Source organism: Patella vulgata, chromosome 3 (assembly GCF_932274485.2).
Source record: "Patella vulgata chromosome 3, xgPatVulg1.2, whole genome shotgun sequence".
In the NCBI taxonomy this organism is placed as follows: domain Eukaryota; kingdom Metazoa; phylum Mollusca; class Gastropoda; family Patellidae; genus Patella; species Patella vulgata.
Window position 1 is genome coordinate 29,581,044 of NC_065881.2, and position 12,056 is coordinate 29,593,099.

The 12,056-nt window shown below is 36.1% G+C and overlaps 1 long non-coding RNA gene across 1 annotated transcript; it reads right to left on the minus strand.

The window, feature by feature from the left end:
- Positions 1–1,409: 1,409 nt before the first annotated feature.
- On the minus strand, positions 1,410–3,382 carry LOC126816925 (uncharacterized). The gene is made up of 3 exons (XR_007678668.2): positions 3,187–3,382; positions 2,699–2,930; positions 1,410–2,123 (listed from the first exon to the last, which is right to left on the minus strand). It is a non-coding gene; the product is annotated as an uncharacterized LOC126816925 (long non-coding RNA).
- Between the last annotated feature and the right edge of the window lie 8,674 nt (positions 3,383–12,056).

Sequence of the window (12,056 nt, forward strand, 5' to 3'; positions counted from 1 at the left end):
TTTACCGAGAAAGTTCATCCAGAATTTCTGACGTGGTTTCCCCTTGTCAGTGATGCAGAACAGAGGGCTTGATAAGGACAGCTGTCTAGTCGTTCGAGGGGACGAAAAACTGAGGTCCCGTGTACACATTGGCCTGCACGTAAAAGATCCCTTTACAGTTGCAATTCGATATAAGAGTAGGCTGTAGTGCCGCTGTCCAGGCAAAATTTCCCTCATAACACACTGTATGGCGTATGCCCGTCTTCATTAGCCCAGTTCGGAGCAGAACAGTAGAACGTTAAACTCCATTTCATTTTATAAAAGATGTGAAATATTGTTACTATTTCTTTACCATTGTTTAAATCGCTAATATTTGGGACCTAGAAATTGACACAAATGGGTCGTAGCGTTTATAATAATGTAATATATGTGTACATATAAACTGATTTACAATTTACATTCAATCATTTCTGTTTTTACTGTAAATTCTAATCAGTTATGTTCGACGAATTGCCCCAGAAGTATCAATGGGACGGCAATCTATTTATTACGCAGACTCTCCACCTAAGAATATGGGATCACCGTCCTGACTTGTGGAATATGTCTAGCCCTGTTATTCGAGTCCCTTGTTACAAATGGTAAACATGTAAAATGTTCATTTTGTCTTAAATATTGGATGTCAGAAGCCCATATTTTACCGGTAAAATCACAACATCAATGTTGATTTAAATTGACAAATAATTTGTGTCAGACTTTGGGTGATATTGGGTTAGAGACTTAACTACTGTACTTTAATCTAGATGGTTGAATATCTCATATGAGCTATGGTTTATTAGTAACCTGAATTTAAATTTAATTATTGTAAGGTTTTCTTTTACTATCTTGTATAATAACTAATATTAACAGACAATTTTTTGATGAATGACTGGTGAATGTATTTATTTTTTCAGCTATAGCGGAATTTGTGTGCCTTCAAATGCTGGAGCAATGCATGTTTCAGAACTATCATCCATTCATGGCAGGTAATATTTGTACAGCAACTAATTAATTGTTTTTTTGACAATTATGTTACGTGTAGATCACCCTGGGCTGTTTCATCCCAAAATTACATGGGTCGTTTTATTCCACTTATATAGGGTTGTGTTTCATCTCAGTTATATAGGGTCGTTTCATCCCATAAATTTAAAAACGAGGATTTTATGAAAAAACACGAACACAACTTTTATATGAATTTTTAATATTTTATTTATATAGTAATAACAATAACAATTTTATCACTGTTTCGAATTATTCAATGACATTATTGTCTCAGTGACATTATTGTTTCATTCACTTTGCATTATATCCATTATTACTACACCTTATTTTTTGTCACAATATTTTTCCAACGTTGTGAAAATCTTAGTTGTTGGTAAGCTACCAGACACTTTCATCATTAACATACTGGTAATGATATCATCACTTTTATTTATGATAGTACAACTATTACAACTAATTTTGTTTTTGTAGTACTGATACAGACAAGGGAAAGAACAGGCCTCCTGAAATGTCTACAATCTCTGTAGGAATTAGCCCCTTTCAAGACGATATAACTCAAGAAAAGTAAGTACCATAGTAAGTTAGATGAGTTAAATTACAACTTTAGAATCGAATAAAGTGTTGTAAAAATTAAAAATGTCTGGCACGAAACAAGAATTTGTATTAATTGCCAAACTATCCTGGAACAATTTTGATGTCTTGAATTTACTATCTGTATAGGGCCAGACTCGATGATAAAAGCAAAACGGGGCGAAAATGACCACTAGACCAGGATGGTCCTCGAAAGATTTGCAGACACAGTTGCAAAACCCCAGCCAGAATCAACTTCAGAGACATCCAAGAAACAGAAAACCAGATTTTAATGTAGTATTTTCATAATAATCGTCTTGGATTAAAACCCATGCCATTTCTGTCTTGAAACGATAATCCTATTTTCAGAACACAACAGGAGTTTACTACTACTCTATTCCCTGTACCACCACATAACAAATTGTCTGTAGACTGCAAGTCTTCCCCTTCGATTAATGTCTTCGTCTATATCAATTGCTAGTACACCGTTTCTATATACATTAGCAAGATCCAGAACTTGTGGCTCTAAACAACTTCTGAAAAAATTAAATTAAAGATACATTATGCGAGATTAGATAACGAGTTGGCAGTTCTCACTATAATAGTTAAAAACTAGATAATGTAAAGGCAATTTGCTGAAAATTTCAGCCAAATTGATCCACCATAAACCGAGAAATAAGCCATCGAAAGTTCCGCATAGCCTTGGTCATCATTACTAAAGTCGGTACGACAAAAATCAGTCTCGATTATCCATTTAATCGTTAAATCGAGAAGGAAAGTTATGCAGCAAATCGGATCATAATCCAACAAATATAGCAGGTTAGCGTTGACATCGAGAGTTGATTATGGTCAGGATACGTTAATTAATGTCTAATTAATAGTTTGTATAACATTTCAGGCCTAAAGAAAAACCTACTATATAAGCATATTTAGCGCTTACATAATGTATATTTAACTATTTTTAAAATCTATTTTCAGTAAACCAGCCAATTTGAAGTAACTGAAATGAAGGCTGCAGAACTTCCTGCTGCCGGTACTACCCAAGCCAATGACATTAATTTTTGTGGATGAAATATATCAAAGGATATTATTACAGAAAAAAATGACTTACTGGTGGTAATGAAATACAATTCTCTGGTCTAGTCCCGCAACATAACTTCACAATATCTGTTGGTATATCTCCACATCTGTCATAGGAACACCAATCGGGTGCAGTTGAGGTTGGATATGGGGGTTGGATTGGCTGTTGGTTTCTTAGTTCTTCAGAAATGTCAAATAAAACTGCAGCCATTTTTTCAGCCACAGACAACAAAAGTATCCTACATCCACCCACTTACCAGTTTCTGAAATTATTTGAAAATTATGTTTGCAATTTGTAAATAATTCTCTGGGCTCACATACTATGTAAATATTTTATATAATTATGACCAGAAATGATCATATATATATTTGTTATACAATTACAAGAAAGTGCGTAATAATAATCCATTGTGAGCTTACAAAACATTTCTTTATATCTTAAAAATTTGTTTTCATAAATATTCTTGCTTGCTGTTTCTGTGTATATATTTTACAACTATAAAAAAGGAGTTTTCTTACCTTGAGTCCCTCAGTTTTTTTCTTTTTTGAGTCTTTCGACCCTCTTCCTTGTTGGCTCAGTTTTCCCTTTTTGTCTTTTTCCCTCTTTGAGGTCTCGGTGGGGTGGTTTCGGATGACGTTATATGTAATTGCAGCTTCCGTTAAGATCTAATTGTCCTTGATGTAGATGATGCTGTTGATGTTGAAGGTTGGGCAGCATGAGTTGCTTCTGGCATAATTGGTAAAGTAGAGGCGAGGGGGGGGGGGGGGCGGTCAACATCTGGTAATGAATTAAATGATTCCATCTGGCATGCCCGACACAAGAATGGTAGATCACTCCCAGTTTTGACTGACCTCAAATAGACAGCTTTCGAAATAACTGTAAAACCAAAATGCAAAGTGAATAAAAAAAGGATTTTCTTAACTCATAGAAAATTCGAGCCAATAAACCTAATTAATAGCCTAATTGCACACAAGAAATTTGTCGGACCTGTTCTACATGTCTTAGGTGTCCATTTACCACAGGAATCACAAGTAACTGTTTCTTCATTGGCACCAATGAATTTATTACACACATAGGACACTGTAAGTCATAATAATTATCAAGTTCAAAAGTGCAGAAATAAATCTGATGAATGATTCATTTAATTTGATATTATTTATATATTTTGAGGGTAAAACCATGTTGCAACTTCAAGAAGTTTAAAATAATCAGCTTTTATGATTACTCATTATCAATTTAAAAAATGCAGGTGGATGAAGTCATATCGGCCTTAGGTCTAATCAAAGCTAAGAATGAACCCAATCATTAAATTTTAAAGAATCTGTCTGTTTGATCCATCAATTAGGTACCGGTAACCAAACCAAGTGAAGCCATGCAGTGAGTCGAGTGACTGATAATAATTTAGTCGAAGTAGGCCTACCATTACTGATTACCAAATTACAATCATTCAATCTAAATTCCGATCATTCACTTCGCAGTTCGTTGCCGACTTTGAAGCCATAAGAGCATAAGTAAATAATCGTAATGAATATAAACTTACCGGGAAAAAATGGATTCATGGTTTGGCATGAATCGTAGCAGTTCAAGTCCCATATTCTCTAAAACTGTCAGCTAGATGTATAAACATTACAGAGCGAGGCGTATTTGACGTTTTGTGCATGCGCTACAATGGGATTCCCCCTTTTCCGCTTTGTAAACTGTTTTTACCAGTCTCTCATAGTGAAATTGGTGAGAACACCATCCACCCAACGGAATTTTTCCATTTTTTTTAAATACCGTTGATAAGATCATGCATATACCACTAATGAATTGGGATATTGTATAATAGTACAATTTGTTGACCAGAATGAAGATTTGGACATATTATTCAGTTATCAAGGACAATTAGATCTTAACGGAAGCTGCAATTACATATAACGTCATCCGAAACCACCAAGAGTGTTATCGTCCCTTTAAAGCAATAGATTTCAGCGTAAAATATATAATCTAAAGCGAAACCTGTTCTAATTAATAATAGGAACATTTAAAATTCGTCTTTAGATGGTCTTGGCACCGTACTTTGGAACGTCGAAAAAGATATTGCACACCATGACGAAAACACCTCGAAACCTGTTTCAAAAATACGTAAAACTATCAAATGGAAATCTCTCCGTTTAGCTGGATATCAAAAGATCGACGTTTGACATGAATTGCCTAAAGATTAGCCTAATATTAAAATGAATAGTGGTTTCATCTCTGTATACCCACAGGCATCGGTCTGTTTATAATGGAACGAGAGAGAGAGAGAGAGAGACGTCTACCGCAGATAAATAAATATATTGTGCCGCATGATGTTTGTTATGAAAAAAAGAACACATTGCTGAATAAAGTACGAGGATAATATTCTATAGGTATTTCAAATACAATAAAGATCAAAATGGTTAATATTCATATGAATATTTGGCTCCGTATCTGATGAATCTGATCAGTTTTCTACTAATGTAGCGCAAATACTGCCTCTGTATTGTGTAAATAACGAATTAAAAAGCTTTTCGGTCCTGGCATTTCGGAAATAACGGATTATGGTCCAGCAATTTCGTCTGTATATAATGTGGTATTTTTCGCTGACATTAAGGTTTCCGAAACATGTTTTAAAGATACACCGAAAGATTGCCTCGTATTTTTGAGCCGAAGAACACGGTAGATTAGCACCTCAAAATCTGAAACTTGGTCTAATTATATTTGTATTAATGTCTCCAACATATGTTATAGCCATTCTTGTCCAATGCCATCTCGATATTTTTTCGATGTTTTCAAGCGTAAGTATATTTTATTTTGGAAAACTAATTACCGAGAACAAAATGTGTTAAAATTGATTGTAACAGTAACACGAGAAGGGAGGTTATATAGTCCAACTCTAATATTATATTGTATACCTTTAGTAGAATGCTACACTGTCGTACTATGTTTGCCTTTGTTCTTGTTTTCTTTTCTCTGCATGGAGTAAACTGAATGGACATTTTGAAAATAGCTTACTATATTTAGTACATCATGTCACTACTGTCTGAACCGTCGTAAATTTTGAACGGATTCCTTCGATTATGAACAAACTATTTAATTGTGGTTATTAAAAACTTGTCTGTGTGTTTGAAATCACCTCCGGTTAAATAAAATCCATTGTACAATTAAATATCCCAACGAAGAAAAATGTTCTCTCTTGCAAAATTGAATTCCTCACAAACTTTGACGTCGAGAAATAAAAAATGGAAGCTTATTACGTCACTTATCGGGATATATCATTTCCTACAAGGGGGTGGCAGCTATTACTCTCCAACCCAGGGATGCGTTTGGGCGTTTACACACATAAATACGTTATAGTCCGTTATTTTGTTTCCGTCCTGTTTTTTTTAAAATCATTTGATTAGAGAGTTGGGTGCGATGATTTTCTTTTGAACACAGTTACAGAACAAAAAGAACGACATTCGTTTTACGGATCTTGAATTTCGCCCTTGAATATCTTTAACACTTCTACATGAACTTAAAGCAGCCCTATCAATTAACTTCGGCCATTAAATATGTATAACGTTATTAGAGTTTATTTTATTTTTATAAATTCATTCATCGATAAATGCCCAAAATTATCTGCAGATACTATCATTTCTCTTCGGATATATCCGTCGTGTAAAAACTGTTTGGCATTTTATAATCGCGCGTCTTCGTAACACAATTAATTTCCTAAAATCCCGGCTTGGTTTTGAAATTCACGGGGCAATGTATCCATACGATTGTATCCGTTATTAACTATTAATCACAAGTACGACCCCATTTTGAAATCCATGGAGAATCAACGCTTTGAATTCTATCACCTTATACATTTTTATAAAGAAGATAAACGATGTTTAGACCTCCTGAACCTTTCTTGTCGCGAATGTTTCCATTTTAGTATCTTTGGAATAAACAAGGACAGCTGTCTAGTCGATCGGATAGCACGAAAAACCGAGGTATACATGGGCATGCTTGTAAAAGATCCCTTGGCAGTTGGAATTCGATATAACTGTAGGCTAAGTGCAGCTGCCCGGAAAAAATTTCCCTCATAGCACACTGTGTGGCGTCTTCATTAGCCAAGTCGGAGTAGAACCGTAGGCCGTTAAAGCCCGTTTTATTTCATTTCATTTCTGTCGAATAAACAAAAACATAATTTATTCCGGAATATAAATGACATAACTTACAGTCGGAACGTGAAATAAATATGGAAATTATTGAGAAGAGGTGTGTGTGAGAGAGAGAGAGAGAGAGAGAGAGAGAGAGAAATGGGGTTTGATTCTTGCCTTGTAATTTGCGACTCTAGTATTGAATTTGCAACAAGGGTTAAAAATCTACATGTAGGTGTTATGTTTGATTCGTCTTTAACAATGGAAAAACAGGTTGATCAGGTATGCAGTGTTTGTAATTTTCATCTCCGTAGTATAGAAACATTCGTCATCTATTGACTACTGCTGCTTGTCATCTTTTGGTGCGGTCTCTAATTTTTTCAAGATTGGACTATTGTAATAGTGCCTTGGCTGGAATATCTCAACATTTATTAAAGCGGTTTCAAATAATTCAGAACAACTGTGCCAGAATCATCACAAGAACAGCAAAACGTTAACATATAACATCTGTCCTTAAATCGCTTCACTAGTTACCAATAGAGGCTCGTATAAACTTTAAAATCCTAACACTGGTCTACAAGTCTCAGCATGATTCAGCTCCATCCTATATCACAGATCTTATGCAGCCTTATGTACCAAACCGACCACTCCTTTCACAGAATAATCTATCACTTGTTAAAATCTTTTGGTGATAAAGCCTTCAATGTATATGGTCCACGACTATGGGATGACTTACCTGACAAAATAAAGTGTTCAGAAACAGTTGCTCAATTTCGATCTAGACTTAAGACACATATGTTCACGATGTATTATCCACAGGGGCTATTAACTTACAGCGCTTAGAGCATGCTCATGGATGGATTAATCGCTATACAAATGTACATTATTATTATTATTATTATTATTTTATGTCACTAGGTCATTTCGGTACTAACATATGGTTTAATTTTATTTCAATAATTCGATTGCGCGTAGGGGTCTTTAGCAGTGGGAGGAAACCGGATTGAGAAGAGGTGACCCTTTTAGATATTTTAGTGGTAATCATAAAACTTTGAAAATGGACTAATAACTTTGTCAATCTTGATGCCCCTTCAACATCTTATGGTGATTTCGTTCATCACGTGACATGTGCATGTTTTGATAAACTGTCGAAAATACAAGCAAAAACATTAACTTTTTTATTCGTTGAGATATTTAATTGTACACTGGATTTTATTTAACCTGAGGCGATTTCAAACACAGGCTAGTTTATAATAACCATTATTAAGTAAATAAACTATAAACATACTTATGGAAAACAGCTACTGATTTATTTAGGCTACGTTTCGAAGGGTATTTTCTCAACGTTTAAAGCTAATATAATATAACAAAATTTGAAGCAACATATACTATTCAAAAAAAGTAGGGGATATTTGATTTTGGGGGCATAATACTAAAATATGCAAATGACTACGAAAAAAGTCACTATAGAACCTAACAGAAGAAACATTTCCAGTTACATGTGACGCCCAAACGCACCAATAGCTACCGCATGGAATGCAGGTGATGCTTGGGATCATCATGGGGGTCCAACCCAAGATTTGCACGACTCTGACTTTGAATGTTACAGTCATTGTGGCATTGAATTCTAGGGTGGAAACATCAGTTTAATTGTTTTAGTGACCAGAAAACAAATTTTGATATGCGTCGGCTTACCCAAAATGAAAGGTTACGTGCCCTTGGCATGCTACAGATCGGCACAACACAGGCGGTTGTGGCGCGGACGATGAATGTTTCTCAGTCTGTCATAAGCAGGCTATGGTCCAGATACCGTGATACACAATCTGTACAGGACAGACCACGCTCAGGTCGACCAAGGGCGACAACTCAAGCCCAGGATCGATTTATCCGTACCTTGGACTTGAGAAATCGTGTCATCACAGCAAATCAGATCAGCGCTCGTCTTCAAACAGACACTGGTGTGAGAGTGAGTGGCCAGACGATTCGGAATCGACTGCATAGGGGTCACCTTCGCGCCCTACGTCCTCGCGCGATCCCTTGTTTGAGAGATCATCACATTCAGGCAAGACGTCGTTGGTGTAGGGATCGTCAACACTGGGATAATCGACGCTGGAGCAATGTGATGTTTTCAGATGAGTCAAGGTTCACTGTTGATTTTTTGGACAGACGTAGGAGGGTGTGGCGTCGTCGAAACGAGCGCTTCCAAGACGTTAACGTCATCCGACATGGTCGATTTGGGGGTGGTTCTGTTATGGTGTGGGGAGGCATCACTGTTGCTGGAAGAACGGCTTTACATGTTGTTGCAGGGCGTGTTACAGGCCAGTACTACCGGGACAACATCTTGGCAGTCCATGTTGTGCCGTTCGCACGACGTCATGGCCGCCGTTTCATCTTCCAGGATGACAACGCAAGATGTCACAGGGCCAGGATCGTTACAGGTTACCTCCAACAACAGAACATCACCACATTACCTTGGCCAGCACTGAGTCCCGACCTCTCCCCCATCGAGCATGTCTGGGACATGCTTGGACAGAGGTTACGTCAACGTCAACAACGTCCTGCCAATGTCCAAGAACTTGCTGCTGCGTTGCAACAGGAATGGGACAATCTGGACCAAAATGACCTTAGACGTCTCATTAGGAGTATGCCACGTCGGATCAATGCTTGTTTGGCAAACAGAGGAGGATTTACCCGTTACTGACTTGGTTGTGATGCTGTGGTAACTTTGCTGTTTGACCCCGGGTATCATTTTACCCTTATAATGGTCAGTCTGTGCCTTACTTAGTCTAACAATCATTTGGAATAAATCGATGAATGTGAACTTCATTTCATTTTGTCATTTGTTTCTTCGTCAGTTTCATTAGGTGACTTTAATAACACTTAAAAATCAAATATCCCCTACTTTTTTTGAATAGTATATATACAGTTGTCCGTTCCGTTACTTTATATTATTATAGTACCAATGTAGTAGTGCCCCCTCCCCTCCATATAAGACCTACCTAACGTGAAGTATTATTTGGTATATTATTTGGTAAATAAATCAATAACAGACTTGATGATTTGGACGTTAGAAACGTTTTGACAATTTTAAAAAGTTATGAATAGTAGGTGACTTTAATAACACTTAAAAATCAAATATCCCCTACTTTTTTTGAATAGTATATATAGACAAAATTACAATAACAAGGTTGAAACCATACATGGCAACAGCAAGATCAAAGGCCTAAGACACAATGGGGTTAAAGGGACTAATTAACTTTCTAAAAGCCACTGAGTAGTGGTGATGTGTACATAATCTAAGTGTTGGTGATAGGGATTATTGGTATTTACACCTACTTTAAAAAAAACAAAATATTGTGGTATAATTTTCAAGATATATTAAGATAGTTATTTATGGTGGGGCACCCTAACAGTAGGCTTTGTTTTAAAAAAAAATATTTATAACCTTATAACGTAAGGAAATTAGTTTTTACCAAAAACTCCAACCTCGTGGGTTTTCTCCGGGTCCTCCGGTTTCCTGCCACTGCTAAAGACCCCTACGCGTAAGCGAATTATTGAAATAAAATTAAACCATATGTTAGTCCCGAAATGACCTAGTTTGTGTCGAGTGGACGTTAAACCCCATTTCTCTCTCTCTCTTTTTACCAAAAACTAATTGTCTTGTAATTCGGTCGATATTGACAACAGTATAAGTTGACAGGAGTTAATGTGTTGTAATTAGAAGATTATTACATCTAATGTAAATCAATCTATTCCCTTTGTTATACTAATAATTATAATGGAGCGTGAATAAATCTACAACTCGTTAACACATACCCTTACGTCCGCTACAGAAAAAAAAATCACCCTTCCCAGCATCCGTTCATGTTACAGATAAAAAGCCACTTATCATGTCGATATATCAGAAATCCAGGGTTTGGTGTAAAAATATTTTATTGAAATTATGTTTTCTAAAACAACTCGTTGCTGGCATGAAACTGCGAAGAAATGGACAAAGCATTTCCGCTAATAAATTCTGTCACTTGCGCAATAAACTACGCAGAATTGGTAGCTGTTTGGATGAACGCTTGTATATAAAAGCTAGAGTTAGACGCTTTGTGAATTTGTAGATTTGTCAAGAAATGGACATTTGCAAGGTAAGTCGTCAAAGTACAAGTTTTAGTGAACAAATTAACAGGGATGTTTAAAGCTGAATGCCATTTACAAAACTACAGAAATAATTAAATAATAAAAAAAAAATAACGCCTTAAATAATCATCAAACTTGTTTTCAATTTGTAGAACAAACATGGCGATTGTACAAAAACAGAGGTAGGCCACGCCCACATCCAGTGCATACCTTGCTGTTCAATTTGTAGAACAAACATGGCGATTGTACGGCGTACAAAAACAGAGGCAGGCCACGCCCACATCCAGTGCATACCTTGCTGTGCAAAACTTTTCAATTTATTGTTTGGGGTAAGGCAGTTTTTCTCATATTTTTAGAACAAAAGTACACAGTGGTTTACTTATTTCGCCTAAAAGGTAAAAAAATATGTAACTGATCAAACATAATAAATGTAGCAATAATATTTTCAGTAAATTGATCGTGAAAAAACGTCAGTCAGGAGGTAATAATTGGTAGTTGAAATATTGCTAGCCGGATGTGGACAGTGTGGTTGACAAGGCATGCGCTGGATCTGGGCGTGGCCTGCCTCTGCTTTTGTACAATCGCCATGTTTTTTTCTAAAAATTGAAAACAAGTATGGCGATTATTTAGGGCGTTTTTTTCAGGTTAGTGCTAGGTTATAAAATATAATAAGTACCTTTCTTTTCTTGGCGAATTGAGCTTCGACTTCCGTTCCTTTAAAATATTTCTCAGTTGCAAGTAGGTCAGGAAAATAATATCCTGCCTTACAAACACATTTATACGATCCTCTTCTAAATCCTAGACCTGGTATACTTTCACACTGAAATAAAATTAAAATAACATTTAGCCCATAGAATAAATTTGGTGCTTCTTACAACCACCATGTACCGCTCTCTACTACCACTAGATAAGAAACCTCGTCTCTCAACGCTGCGTTTCTGGAGATAAGAGATGGTACTACTGTATATAGTTCCTTCTGACAAAATCGCGATGTGAATCACATAGTACTTCAATAAACGAAACTGTCAATTTTTTCTTCCAAACAACGATTGATTATTGTTATTACATTTCTGCCACAACCAACTACAATTAAGCATATAATCCTACTTGTCAAATCATCTCTTTTCAAT